General features: G+C 42.6%; 1 long non-coding RNA gene across 1 annotated transcript; it reads left to right on the forward strand.

Annotated features, from left to right (window-relative positions):
• The first annotated feature begins 1532 nt into the window (after positions 1-1532).
• Positions 1533-10534, forward strand: LOC140601111 (uncharacterized). The gene is made up of 3 exons (XR_012004165.1): positions 1533-2446; positions 8429-8532; positions 9830-10534. It is a non-coding gene; the product is annotated as an uncharacterized lncRNA (long non-coding RNA).
• Positions 10535-14418: the final 3884 nt, after the last annotated feature.

Consider the following 14418-nt stretch of genomic DNA (forward strand, 5'->3'; position numbering starts at 1 on the left):
TGACGGGGAACAGCTGGGGTCCAAGCACCATCTTGCCCAGAGCAATAGAGGCAGAGTTTCAGCTAATCCTGTGGTTGCTTAACCCTCCCTGCATACAGTTCCAGCTGGCCTTTTATTTGGGGTGGAAATGGTGGGAATGGGAATTTATATTCAAATGTATTCTGTAAATATGATAAAGGTTCTGCATGTCTGAGAGGACTCAGAGGGGGAAAAAATAGGTGGCGCTGGCCAGCTATAAGAGAATAAGAGCATGAGTACAAAAAAATTGAGTAATAACTTCATTATTGAATGTAATACCCTGATACACATTTCTTCTCTCAAAGGTGCCCAGACTCCAGGGCAGAACTCTCTGAAGCAATGGAGTTTACTACAAGGAAACCCAGGTGGCTCCAGGCTAGAAACAGAGTAAGCTCTACTTTCACTTAAAATGAGACCAACTCATTCACTGAGGAAAATTAGCTTAGAAAGTACAGGTGTGCTCCCCAGACAACAGGCACACAGCCCCTCCCTCCCACAATTAGTGGAAGCAAAAATCCCAGCTGACCAGGGAGATGAACACTGCTGTGATTATTTTCATTTCAAAAAGGATCCACTTAAAATATTTACTTTGGTAGTACCTTCAAGTGTGGACCACCTCTGGGGCATTTGGATTTTTCATAAATCATTAAGCACTGGGCTGAGGGCGTGCAGTGATGGGGAGTTCAGAGTCTTTGCCAATTGAAGATCAATAGAAATGAAGGTGCGTCATCCCTGAAATGATGCTGTGAGTCAATGGGAGGGATGGGGTTATGATTTACACCCAGTCCACTTTAGGAAGCCTGTCCATGGAATGAGGGGAATGGTCCCGGTGATGTGGAGGAAGGAAACCATTCCTCCCAAAGTGGGTTGCCGGGTGTCACAAGAAAGCCAGGAATGTCCTGTCACCTCTGCCTGTTTGTCCTCTCTCCACTCAAAGGCCTATGACTGGAGGTGACAGGTCTTGGTGAAGCTCAATGCATTCTGCCTCTGGGCCTCACTTGCTCATTATAGAAGGCTGCAATTTCATTTCAGATCGGCAGTGTAAAACCTGTTGTCATATTTTATGTGATGATGTTAACTCTGCTATGAAATTATACCCTGAGAATACCCCAGAGCCGGCTCAGTACATATAAATAGCCATTTATCAGATGCAACCCATAATCTTCCCGCTGCTGTGACCCATTCTGTAATTTCCCCTCAGCTGACAAGCTACAAATGAAGAGTGTACTTAGATTTCAGTTATGAGGTTTAAAATATGGATGTGGATATAAAAAGCTAAGCCCTTCAAGAAGAAACCGGGGAATTTTTCCATTAAATTCTGAGGGCCTTCATCCATCTGCTTTATAATCATACAGGAATCCTATGATCCCTTCGCTGACCTCCCACACAATCTCTCTCCCCACTGATTCCATCACCTCCCCCCCGCTTCTAACTGGCCCACCACCCACTTCCGTGCCCACACCCTCACACCCGCCAGCACATGTGCTTTCTTCATACGTGCTCACAGAATGTCCCTGTAACCTCAGAGTCTGTGGACATATCGATATAAGCTTTAACCACAGAGTTGTTTTTTTCCACAAAAATCAACGTTCATGTAGTATGAGTGGGTACCAACCACTATGTACGAGATACCTCATGCATTTGCTCTCATCTTATATATGAGCAAACAGAGGTTCAGAACAAACTACGTCTAAGATGACAGTTAACACTCTGAACCCAGAATCCGAACCCGGAACAGTATCAGACCCTGTCCTAGTGTCTGTGCCTGTGGTAACTACTACAAGTTGGTGGCTAACAGGAATGTATTCTCTCATAGTCCCGAAGGCTTCAGAAGCCTGAAGTCAAGACGTCAGCAGATCCCACTCCTTTCCCTGTCTCTAGGGGAGAGCCCCTTCCTTGCCTTTCCAGTTTCTGGTGGCTGTCCATATTCCTTGACATCTGGCTCCTTGCCTCTGCTCCGTCTTCACATCACCTTCTCTGTGAAAGCTCCCTCTGTCTCACTCTTACAAGGTTACACGTGATCGCATGCAAGACCCATGGGGCTGTACTAGGAGATGCTCCTTAACTTAATCAAGACCCATGACTTAAGCACACCTTTTGCCATTTAGAGTAACATTCAGAGGTTCCAGAAATTTTACATGGTTACCCTGGGGTGGAGGTGTGGACTAATTTTTAGTTGGCCACAGACTCCAGAGCTGTCAAAGTCCCCCATTCTGCGCCCCATCCCCACGGCCACCCCCCCCAACCCCCATCCCCACACTAACGCGGAAGAAATCCTTGAGCTGCCGTCACCTACGTAACCTACGGGTCCAAGTGTCTCCTTCGCCAGCCAGATCCAGTTACTTGAAATTCCCAGGGACCTGAATTCACAAACTCCTTTGGATTCAAACATCGAGACATCATCAACAGAACAAGATATCTGGGAAGGGTAAGTGATGAGGCATTACTAGTTCAATCACCTCAACAGAGATCAGGTTATCAGTTTACCCTGGTCACTCAGGGAGGGCCCTGCAGAAACAAGACACCAATCAGGTCAAATCTGATGGCCTAGTCTGAGGAATGAATATTAACACTTTCTTCAGGTACATTAGGTTAATGGGAACAATGGCTCTGAAACACCCCTTGAGCCTTTTATTTTATTTTAGTTTTGAGGCCTTATCTGCTGGACACAATGTCTGGATGAAAAAGATGCAGTATTTAATTAATTATGTGTACATTTTATCTTTTATATGCTTGGTTGTTCACAGAAGTTAGCTAGCAGGCTGTCTCCTTTTAGGTTTCAATTGTTTGTCAAATTGGCATTTCCTAATCCATTTGTTAGTTATTCCCATGTCCCCACGCTGAGAACTCTCCAAAATGTTTTACCTCCTGAAAAAGACCTTTCTGTAACCTTTTTAAAAATGCTTATTTTTCAAAGAATTTTATGTCGACATTAAAGAACACCTTTGAAAGGATAAAAGAACATCACCCATAATCCCACCAACCTAGCAAACAAGAGTTTTCAGGAGGAGAATGTTCTAACCTTATCGAACATCCCTGTGCTCCTCCAGCAACAGCTTGAGACTGTATGTAAAAGAGAAACAGGAAAATATTTGCTTTTCAGTTGTGAGGCAAAGAACTATTTCAAGAACTGATTAAAGCACTTAGGTACCCTGGCAACAGTCTTATGAATAAATAGGTCTTCATCATGCCCTGGCACCAGAAAATGCTAACAGATGTGATCAAATAAATGGGCAATCACCTGGTAAAATCCTCAGTACTATATATTTTCATTGTGATGCGTTGGAACTTTGTGCTAGAACTTTGCCATAGAAATCCGAGTCCCTGGGAAGTTTGCATTTTCCAAGGCAGAATGCCTTCTCGGTGTCTCACCAACACCCAAGTCACCCCTTTGAGCCCAAGGAATGTACTCTTACATTTAGTATTACCAGGAAATACTAGAGAAACATTTTTTACCCTTGGGGGAAAAAACGCTAACATGAGGCTCTCTGGGGAGCTTTGAGGGAGCACCAAGGGATGAATCTAGACTGGTGGCACTGGGTTTTCTCTCTCTCTCTCTTTTTTAAAAGATTTTATGTATTTATTCACGAGAGACGGAGAGAGAGAGGCAGAGACGTAGGCAGAGGGAGAAGCAGGCTCCCTACGGGGAACTCAGTGTGGGACCCCAGAATCACAACCTGAGCAGTTGAGAAGGCAGATTCTCAACCACTGAGTCACCCAATGTCTCAAGAATTTATTAGATGTTTCAGTGGGCGGGGGGGGGGGGGGGGGGTATGTTTTGTTTTGGGTTCTTTTTTTCTTTTTTTTTGGAGGAGGACAGAATGAGACTTTCATTAATTATTTTAAGCAAACTTTTCATTGGATTATAGCATAGATACAGAAAACACCTCCAATCCCAAGTGTAGAGCTCAATAAATTTTCACAAAGTGAACACATGCCTATAGTCACCTAATCATGAAAACTAACAGCTCTGCTGAAACTTCCCTCTTCCTCATAAATTAGTTTTAATGGAGTTATAATCTGTGCTGGAAGAGGGCAATTATCCTAACAGGAGCTAACACTTGTTGAGAACTTGAACTACGTGTCAAACACTGTGCTAAACAATTTGTATGCATCGCCTCTTTTCATCCTCACAGGAACTCTATGGGAGGGGTCTTATTACCTCCCCTATCTTAAAGATAAAGAACCAAAGTTTGGAGAGGCCAGATCACTAGCAGATAGGAAATGAAGCTGGGGTTCAAATCCAGGTCTAGCTAATTCTAGATACTGAACTTCTATACCACTGGAGGAGCTACACCATTTCCAGCTTCTACCCAGTCAGCCAGGCATTGGGGCAGATAATTCTGTCTTAGGAGATGTCCTGGGCATTAGTATGTATATAAGCATCCCTGGCCTCTACCCATAAGATACCAGAAGCACAATTCCCTCTGCCTCAGAGATAATAAAAAATGTCCCCACACATTGCCAAATGTTCTCTGGAGAGTAGAAGTGCCCCCAGTTGAGAATCACTGCTATAGATAATACCATATTGCCATGCTTCCCTTCTTTCTCTTTACCAATTTGCAACCTGCATTGAGTCCCTCTGAAATAAATTCATGTTAGCACAGGTGTGCACCTTTCTGGTAGGTAGTGCAATCCTCAACTCCTGGGATCCATCAGTTAGTTTCCTTGGAACTACTGCCTCACTGCCTGGCTTGCATTTAAGAATCTGAATTGAAGACTGCTTCGTTTTATTATGTAAATACATTCTTTGCCATGCAGTCTTCTTAAGCCTCAGCTACCACTGCTCCTGCCACAACTGTCATGGCTGCTGTGTCTGTTCCTTTTGACTTTTTTTGGTAGAAACTCAGTGAACACTTCTTCTCATACACTCCCCTTTCCTACCTCACACCCATCATCCTCCACATATATAACTGTCTGTCACAGTCATGGAAGGAGAAACTGCCATACTCAAAAAAGGCAAGGTGAGAAGCGATTAAGAGATATTATTTATGAAGGAGAGAGCATGATTTGGGGAAACTGGGAAGCTGAGGCAGGATACTGCAGCACTCTGGCTGTGGTAATGGTAGGGAGGCATGACTGGCAGGTGGAAGGTGTGGTTATTTGAACCCAGAGATGGTTCCTAAAGGGTGGCTCTCATTGTCTCAAGCCAAATAGAAGGCATGGGGGCCAAGGATGCAGCCTATATGGTCAGATCCCCAGGGACAGAGCAGCAGGGAAGAGGGCAGAGAGGGGATCGGGGACGGGTGATTGGAAGATGTACAGCACAGTATCTTTACGGTTTTATCTGCTCCCTTCCCTAGATTTCCTTTTGAAGTCCTCTTTATCAGAGCATAGGACTTCTTGCCAAATATGTTATCCTGGTTTTAAAAGATGCCTTCTTCTTCTTGCCAGGAGCTCATTATTCTGGCATCTCCAGCCATGATTTAGAAAACCAAATCCTAGTTTTTGATACCACCTATTTAGTCAGCTGGCCATCTCTCCTCCCCTGCCTTCTCTTCCAAAATTGCAAACTTCAACTGGAAGAAGAAATGAGAAAACCTGATTTACCTTGTGAGTTCAGGGTGGGTTTCTCTATCAATCTCAGGTAGGAGTAATTCACCTTTTAGCCCTTTCTTTGCCTGAGGTCCAGATCAGGATTTCTCAAACCTGTCCGTGTCTGGATGTTCTCTCGATTAATCTGAAGGACACAGAATGCTGCTTTTCACTCAGAATCTAGATTCATCGTGAGCAGGAAGGTCTTTGGGGCCGGGGAAAAGAGAGCTTCAAGATGGAAAGTTTCTATTTTTTTGTCTTTTCCCTCCAAGCCATATACCTGCTGGAATACTCCTCTGCCTTCTTAAAAATTTCCTCTTCTTACTACATGCTGGGTTATTTCTGCCATCCAGTCTAGGAACCCTTTGTTCTCTCCTCTAAGGGCTTCCTCCAAGCCTTTCTACCTTTTATAGGGAGAGCATGGCATTTATAGCACATCTGAGAGAGGCAGACAGAGAGATACCAAGTAAGCAGACTCTAGAGAGTCAAGTTGAAAAAAAAAAGAACCTTCTGTAGTTCTTTATATAAATTTCTGCTCCTGTTTACTTTTGAGGTCCGGGCCTCTTGGGGAGTCTTGGTAGCAGTGCCATTGAGTTGACATGGCTGTGTTCCTCCCCCTCCCACCCAACCCCCAATAATCTAATAAATTGCACCAGCTATGTATCAAGTCCAATTCCTTGCCATGAACACAGAAAGGTGGCAGTGCAGCTCTTGATCCGCATAGACCCACCATGGCCATGACTCACGCACACCTCCCCACCTCTTGATATGTTGGCTGTTTTGCTATTGGGCTCCTTGGTATAACTGTAGACTGTATTATCCTGTGTTAAGACTCTCCCTCTCAGTCTAATGGTAAGCATAACTAGTGGATTTTTTTCTTTTTTAAAAGATTTTATTTATTTATTTGAAAGAGAGAGAGAGAGAGAGAGAGAGTAAGCACAAGTGGTGGGGAGGGAAGAGAGGAAGAATCAGACTCCCCACTGAGCAGGGAGCCTGACGCGGGGCTCGATCCCAGGACCCTGATCATGTCCTGAGCTGAAGGCAGATGCCATGCAGGCACCCCTGGATTTTTATTTTTTAACAAAGGTAACTGAGCATGTTAAAACAGCGCTTACAGGGCAGCCCGGGTGGCTCAGCGGTTTAGCACCGCTTTCAGCCCAGGTCCTGATCCTGGAGGCCCGGGATCGAGTCCCACGTCAGGCTCCCTGCATGGAGCCTGCTTCTCCCTCTGCCTGTGTCTCTGTCTCTGTCTCTCTCTCTCTGTGTGTCTCATGAATAAATTCTTTAAAAAAAACATAAATAAAACAGTGCTTACAGTAGACTTAAGAACAACTACATATACAAATACAAATAAAATTGAAGTAATTATGACAATCTTTAACATGTGACTTTTAAAAAATTTTTCAAAGTGCTTTCAACATTTTCTTAATGTTTGAAGCATTATTGTGACATGTAAGGCAAGTATTAGTTTTCATATTACAGATGAGACAACTCAGACAGGCATTTGATTTATTCTTGACTTCATTGGTTTTATGTTTATTATCTGATTAAGTTAAATCTTTAAATTCTGTCAACATCACTGTTAATTTCCTGATTTGGATAACTATAATGTGGTTATGTCCTTATTCTTAGGAAATATACACTGAAGTATTTAGGAATAGAGGGACACAACCTGCTCCTCATTCTCAATGGCTAAAAAAGGAAAGATTAGGGGTGGTTAACTGACCCAACTCTTGATTTTCTGCTCAGGTCATGATCTCAGCCACTAGTGGGGCTCTGCATTCAGTGCAGAGTCTGCTTGAGGATTCTCTCCCTCTCCCTCTGCCCTTCCCCTGCTCTCTCTCTCTCTCTCTCTCAAATAAATAAATAAATCTTTAAAAAAGGAAAGATGTGAGTGCATGTATGCATATTTATATACACCTATGTATCCATCTAAATCTAGATCCATCTAGTTATCTTTTTTTTTAAAGATTCTATTAATTTATTCACAGAGACACACACGGGGGGGGGGGGGCGCAGAGGCATAGGCAGAGGGAGAAGCAGGCTCCACCCAGGGAGCCCTATGTGGGACTTGATCCAGGGACCCCAGGATCAAACCCTGGGCTGCAGGCGGTGCTAAACCCCTGCGCCACCAGGGCTGCCCTAGTTATCTATTTATATCTATCTATCTATCTATCTATCTATCTATCCATTTAGGCAGTGCAAATAAAGTGTCATTGGTTACCTTTAGAAGGAGATAAGATTCTACTCAATTATCAGCCATAACTGAAAATTGGGAGATAAAAAGAAATAATAAACAAAATTCTAGTAGACATGTATTAATGGTGAAAAGGTCATTTGCTAAATATATTCTTTAGAAGGCGCCCACTCTCTAGGGACACCTGGGTGGCTCAGGTTGAGCTTCTGCTTTCGGCTCAGGGCGTGATCCGGGAGTCCTGGGATCGAGTCCCATATCGGGCTCCTTGCATGGAGCCTGCTTCTTCTGTCTCTGCTCTCTCTCTGTGTCTCTCATGAATAAGTAAATAAAATCTTAAAAAAAGATAGAAGGCACACTCTTCAAACATTTGATCACATATCACAATTGGTAAAAAAATATTGCTTGAACACACTCCCCCAGCATATGTTTCTTGGTTTATTTATTTATTTATTTTTTTTTTTTCTTTTTTCTTGGTTTATTTATAAATCACTTCTAGCACTAAAATACCAAGAGGGAATATATGAATAATAAATCATATTTTTTAAAAAATGTTTTGTTTATTAACAATATGAAAGCCCTTTTTAACATCACTAAGACGGATGTTAACAAATGATACATACAGCAATGTTATTGGATACACTTAATTTTTAAAACTCTTGGCTGAATTCTGTGTTTCAGAAATTCAAAGTCCTGTCTCCAAGCTTGTATATCCTGATTTTTGGTTTGAAAGACTGCCATAGTGAAGAAGATATCTCACAACATGTGCAACTGAAATGAAAGAGGTATATCATTGCCTGCACACTGTGGTTTTCATTCAAATTGTGCGAGTGAAGCTCCTTTTGTCCCTGCTGCAAAGCATTTCTTACAAATTAATGAGAAGGCAGTGCACTTTAATATTTACCACATCTGGGTCTGAAACTCATGGAAAGCCCTTGTTTTGGAAAAATTTAATTTTAATTGGTTTCTAAATTGTTTTTAAGGGTGTAAGTATGAGGTTTCTTTAGAGGTGACACATTTTTTTCTGGCGTCAGAGTCACATTTCCATCTTTCAAAAGTATTTCTCGGGGCACCCGAGTGGCTCAGTGGTTGAGCGTCTGCCTTTGGCTCAGGGTGTGATCTCTGGGGTCCTGGGATCAAGTCCCTTATTGGCTTCCCCACAGGGAGCCTGCTTCTCCCTCTGCCTATGTCTCTGCCTCTCTCTCTGTGGCTCTCATGAATACATAAATAAAATCTTAAAAAAAAAAAAAAAAAAAAAAAAAAAGAACGTATCCTAGAGGTTCTCCGATGGTTGAAAAGTCTGGCTCTACTGAAACTGGCCAGTGCTACCCTATCAGCACTTAGGCTACAATGCCTGGCAGTCCCACGGATTAGTGAAATAACACAGGGGGTTTCTATGGCTGCGCATGTGGCTGGTGACCAATCACAAGGCACTGGTACAGCGAGGTCAGTGTTGTCACTCTGTGTATTAACAGAGTTAATAAATATAAATAAATATAATATTTATTTCATTTTAGCTAAAATTTAAACACAGTTCAAATCTTTTCTTCCTGGAACCCAAAGGATTAATATTCACCTTCCTTGAGGTACATACACTCTTCTTTAGGGACCACTGACTTCAAGAATATATTCCCTGCATCTGCTCTTCCTTTCATTACCTCCCCTCCCCCCCCCCATTGTAGGTTTTCCATCACTAGGTTGGAGCTACATGGCGTTCCCTGATGTCTCTGTGCACTTTCTTTCCCTCTCTGGCAGAAGGGGAGAAAGGTAGCAAGGTGGGGAAACTGGGTGATGGGCACTAAGGAGGGCACTTGATGGGATGAGCACTCGGTGTTATACTATATGTTGGCAAATTGAATTTAAATTTTTTAAAATGTTATAAAAAAGAAAAAGAGAGGTGCCTGGGTAGCTCAATGGTTGAGCGTCTGCCTTCAGCTCAGGTCGTGATCCCAGGATCATGGCATTGAGTCCCATATCGGGCTCCCCAGGGGGAGCCTGCTTCTCCCTCTGCCTGTGTCTCTGCCTCTCTCTCTGTGTCTCTCATGAATAAGTAAAGAAAATCTTTTTTTTTTTTTTTTTAAGGAAAACAAATACTTTCCCCCTCTGGACCTTAAAGACTGACAAATCTACGCAGAAAACTATGAAAGGAAAATGTCATTTTATTTTCAAAAGTTGACATTACTTAAGATATAGGCATAAGTATTGCTAATAATCATAAGATACTGAAACAACCTAAAAGCCCATACATATGACGGTGATTGAGTAATACAGGATCTCACAAGATGAAGCTCTGTGCAGTTGTGAAAAGGAATGTGGATCATTTCTGGAAAATGAAGTAGGGGGATTTCCCCGACAAAGCATTAAAGCAGAAGGGCAAGCTGTAGAGAGAAGAGGCCATGGCGACAGACATCCTACTTTGGCCCCTATGGTTCTGTGGCTGCCCAAGTGCACCAGATCCTGCTGAACCAGCTAGAAGGCACTAGAGGGCAGAGATTGCCCTCAGGTTAGGGCCAGCGAGTGTGTCTTCTCTGCCTGATGAAGTACCTCAGCCCTCCCCACAGTCTCTGCTGGTGTGGTTGACCCACAGGGACCGCAGCTCCTACTCCTGTGATCATGTCCTCACCAAGACCCACACATGCTTCAGTTTGTATGTAACGCTTTTTCTCTAAAACCAAGTGAATGTTATCATCAGTGTGGTACACCTTACTTAATACATATGATCTTAGGTAGGTTTCTGTTTTTTTCATCTGGCTGTCATAACTGACTCAACCCATTTTGTGAGAAACAAGGCTTCCTGAAACCGGGAATCACACGTTTGCTTATTCAGCAAGAAAGCGTGTTGTCTACCTACAAACCAGGAGGCCTAGAGCAGGCGGTGGGGTGCAGGGGGTGGGGCAAAACAAACAGTGTGCTAGAAGTTCTACCCCCACAAGGAACTCATAGTCTAGTTCACTGTCTCCGAGGGGTACGCAAGCCAGGGAGTATACTAGAAGATCTACTGAGGTCTAGGGTGGAAAATACTAGAATTTCCATTATGTCTAATTTTTATCTCTAATATTCTAGCAGATGTTTTATCTAAAGAAGGACATCAAGCCTTACCAACAAACAATACGTAAACTGAGGGCAGCCCCGGTGGCGCAGCGGTTTAGCGCCGCCTGCAGCCCAGGGTGTGATCCTGGAGACCCGGGATCAAGTCCCACATCAGGCTCCTTGCAGGGAGCCTGCTTCTCCCTCTGCCTGTGTCTCTGCCTCTCTCTCTCTTTCTCTCTCTCTCTCTCTCTCTCTCTCTCTCTCTGTGTCTCTCATGAATAAATAAATAAAATCTTAAAAAAAAAACAACCCAATATGTGAACTGATCCTGGTTCCTTCAGTTCTGTTTAGGTCATAAAGTTGTGTGTCATGTATGGTATAAAAGCACCCTCAGGGCAGAGTGGGAGTGCTCAAACCTGCAGGGGCCCACAATGGAGACTTCTGCCACTTAATCACTCTCACTGTACTGTGATGTATTGCACTTTGAATGTGCTTGGTTAAGAGAGTTTGCAATTATATTATCTAGCTTTAAGAAAATTAACCCACACAAAGAGACAAATGGCTTAAAAATAATTCATTGAAAGATGCCATAAATTAAACTTTATACTAATAATGCAGGCACCAGCAAACAACGAGAAAATGGCAGCTGGCACTCTCCCCACTATAGACATGAATGCCTCATCAGCTATACTTCAATAAAAAACATGCTGATCTAAGCAGATCCAACAAGAACTCACCTAAAACTTTAAAATTATCAAGAGTGTTAACTACTTAACAATTAAACTCAACCTAAGTGTATCTTTTACCTTTAGATGGAGCTGATGAGAGTTCCATACCATCATGATAACCAAGAGTCTTTAAAATTACACACAGAGTTTCACTTCCCCTTAAGATGTGGAAAGCTTGCAAAGATGTTGTTCCCATCCTAACAAAAAGAAAAATTCAGATGAAAAACTACATTGGAAATTTCAGTGAACGTCTCCGAGAGCTGGGGTCACAAAACGATGAACAACCTGAGTTCCAAAGAGAGTCAAGTCCTTCTAAAGAGGGTCAGAAGTTGGGACGCCTGGGTGGCTCATGGGTTGAGCATCTGCCTTCGGCTTAGGGTGTGATCCTGGGGTCTCAGGATCAAGTCCCACATCGGACTCACTGCGGGGAGCCTGCTTCTCCCCTTGCTTATGTTTCTGCCTTCTCTCTGTGTCTCTCATGAATAAATAAATAAAATCTTAAAAAAAAAGAGAGAGAGAGAGACAGAGAGAGAGGCAGAAGACAAACTCTCTCACTTACAGGAGGGTACATGAGAAAAAGGAGTAGGCCAGGGAACACGAGGGGAGGAATAGCTACAATTCTAAGGAACTGACAAAGGCTGAGTGGGAGCTGTGTGTCAGTCCAGAAGAGTGAGGGCTCCACCAAGGGGAGTTCAAACTTTTCACAAGCTCTTATCCTTAAACCTTTACTGAATGCTCATGAAAGAGAGTAGGGGTGCAACACATGTATAGGAGGTAATTGGCAGGCATGGGGTTCAGGCAGAAGACACCATGCATTTCCCTAGATTCTTGTCATGTGTGTTAACATTCAAGCTTTTGGGGGACTGGCAGCAAAGACTGTTGCCCAAGGCACAGGAAAAGATGTATTGTGGGAAGAAAGTAGAGTATAAAAAAAAGACTCTCCTTAGGGAGAAGCACAAAACCATCTTGGGCCCAAGATCCCAAAATAATATCAAGCAGAGGTTTCCTACCAGTGGGGAAGGGGAAGAAAACTCCTGCTCAAGATCAATCACAAATATAAAGCAGAATTTGGCTGTTGTAAGGAGGAGGGGCAAGGAATGCATAGAGGAGCACATATCTAAGGCTGAAGTACATGGGTCCTTCCCTAAGACTCAGACTGAGTAGAACAACAGAAAAATCATCATATTGCCAACACAAGCCTGGGACAAAGTAATGAGCACCAGCAGTCTAAGGCTGGGGATGGGGCCCGCACATGGTGATAGATCTAATCTGAAAGCTGATGGTGCAGTGATAGTCCCGAGAAAATTATCCATCGTGAGGCTCTCATCCTAACCACAAGGCAAAAGTAGCCCATTGCTAGAAGAATTTGAAGTCTGTGGTGTACTGACACTCAGCATAGCAACAACAAAACCCAAAGCCAGCTCCTCTGCTAACTTGACCCTCATGACTCAATTCTCCATACTAAGGGCCTGACAAAGGAAGAGTCATGATTGTTTTCTGGCATTAATAGTATTTACCTCTGTCTCTACTGTTCTACATGAAACATCTGGTATTCCCTCAAAAACTACATTTATACACATGTACACACACATAAAACCCACTGTCAACAGGACAATGCAATCAATAGGAGCAAATTCAAGTAATACTTGGATAATAGAAGGACGAGCAGATAGGGACTTTACAATAACTATAATTAATATGTAAGAGAATATAGTGGAAAAGATAAACAGCATGTATAAACAGATGGGGAGTTTCAGAAGAGAGAGGGAAATGCTATAAATGATAAACCCAACATCAGCTGCAGAGTGCCTTCGACCTGTTCATCAGTAGACTGAACCCAGCTGAGAGAACTGATTAACTTAAAGATCTATCAATCAAAGTTACCACTTCCCACCGAGAGAGAGAGAGAGAGAGAGAGAGAGAGAGAAAGAAAAATGAAAGCAAACCCAGCAACAACGACAACAGAACAGGCATCTGAGAGATCTAGGACAGTATCAAACATTTTAACATACTTATAATTGAAATTCCAGAAGGCTAAGAAAAATATAATGGAACACAAAAGATTTTGAAAAAATAATGGCTAAGAATGTTTCCAAACTGATGAGTAACAGTAAATCACAGATCCAAGGAGCTCAGACAACCCCCGAGAGTATATACACCAAACAAACCAAAACACTTCACACATACCTATGTACATCAATTAAGCTGCTGAAAACCCAAAATAAAGAGAAAATCTTGATGGCAGCTAGAGGAGAAGAGGGAGGACCACATCATATACAGAGGAATAAAGATAAGAATTAGGGTAGACCTCTCATCAAAAACTACACAAGTCCCCTCCAAAAAAAGCAACACATTTATAAAATACTGACTGAAAGAAAAAAGTAAAAACAACTGCCAGTTGATAATTCTATATCCAGAGCAAATATTTCGACAATGAAACCAAAATAAAGACATTTTCAGAAAAACAACAGATGAGAAAATTCAGCGCCACTGGCCTGCTGTGTAATAAATGTTAATGGGTGCTCTTCAGGCAGAAGAAATATGTTACCAGGTAGAAACCTGTATTTATGCAATCATATAAGGAGCTCTGAAAATGGTAAAATGAGTACTACCCTGCAATAATAAGGAACAGACTACTGATACATGTAACAACGTGAACGGACCTCAAAATAATGACTCATTGATAAAAGGCTCATTGATAAAAAAGAAAACATAGTATTTGATTCCACATATAAAATTCTAAAAACACAAAATAATCTCTGGTGACAGCAATTAGACCAATGGTTTCCTGCGGGATGAGGAGAAGGGAGGATGAACAGGGATGGATCACAGAGTATAATGGATATGCTCACTGCCTTGATGGCGATGATTGTTTCATGGCTCCACACATATGCCCAAACTCATTACACTGTG

Source organism: Canis lupus, chromosome 12 (assembly GCF_048164855.1).
Source record: "Canis lupus baileyi chromosome 12, mCanLup2.hap1, whole genome shotgun sequence".
Taxonomy (NCBI): Eukaryota; Metazoa; Chordata; class Mammalia; order Carnivora; family Canidae; genus Canis; species Canis lupus.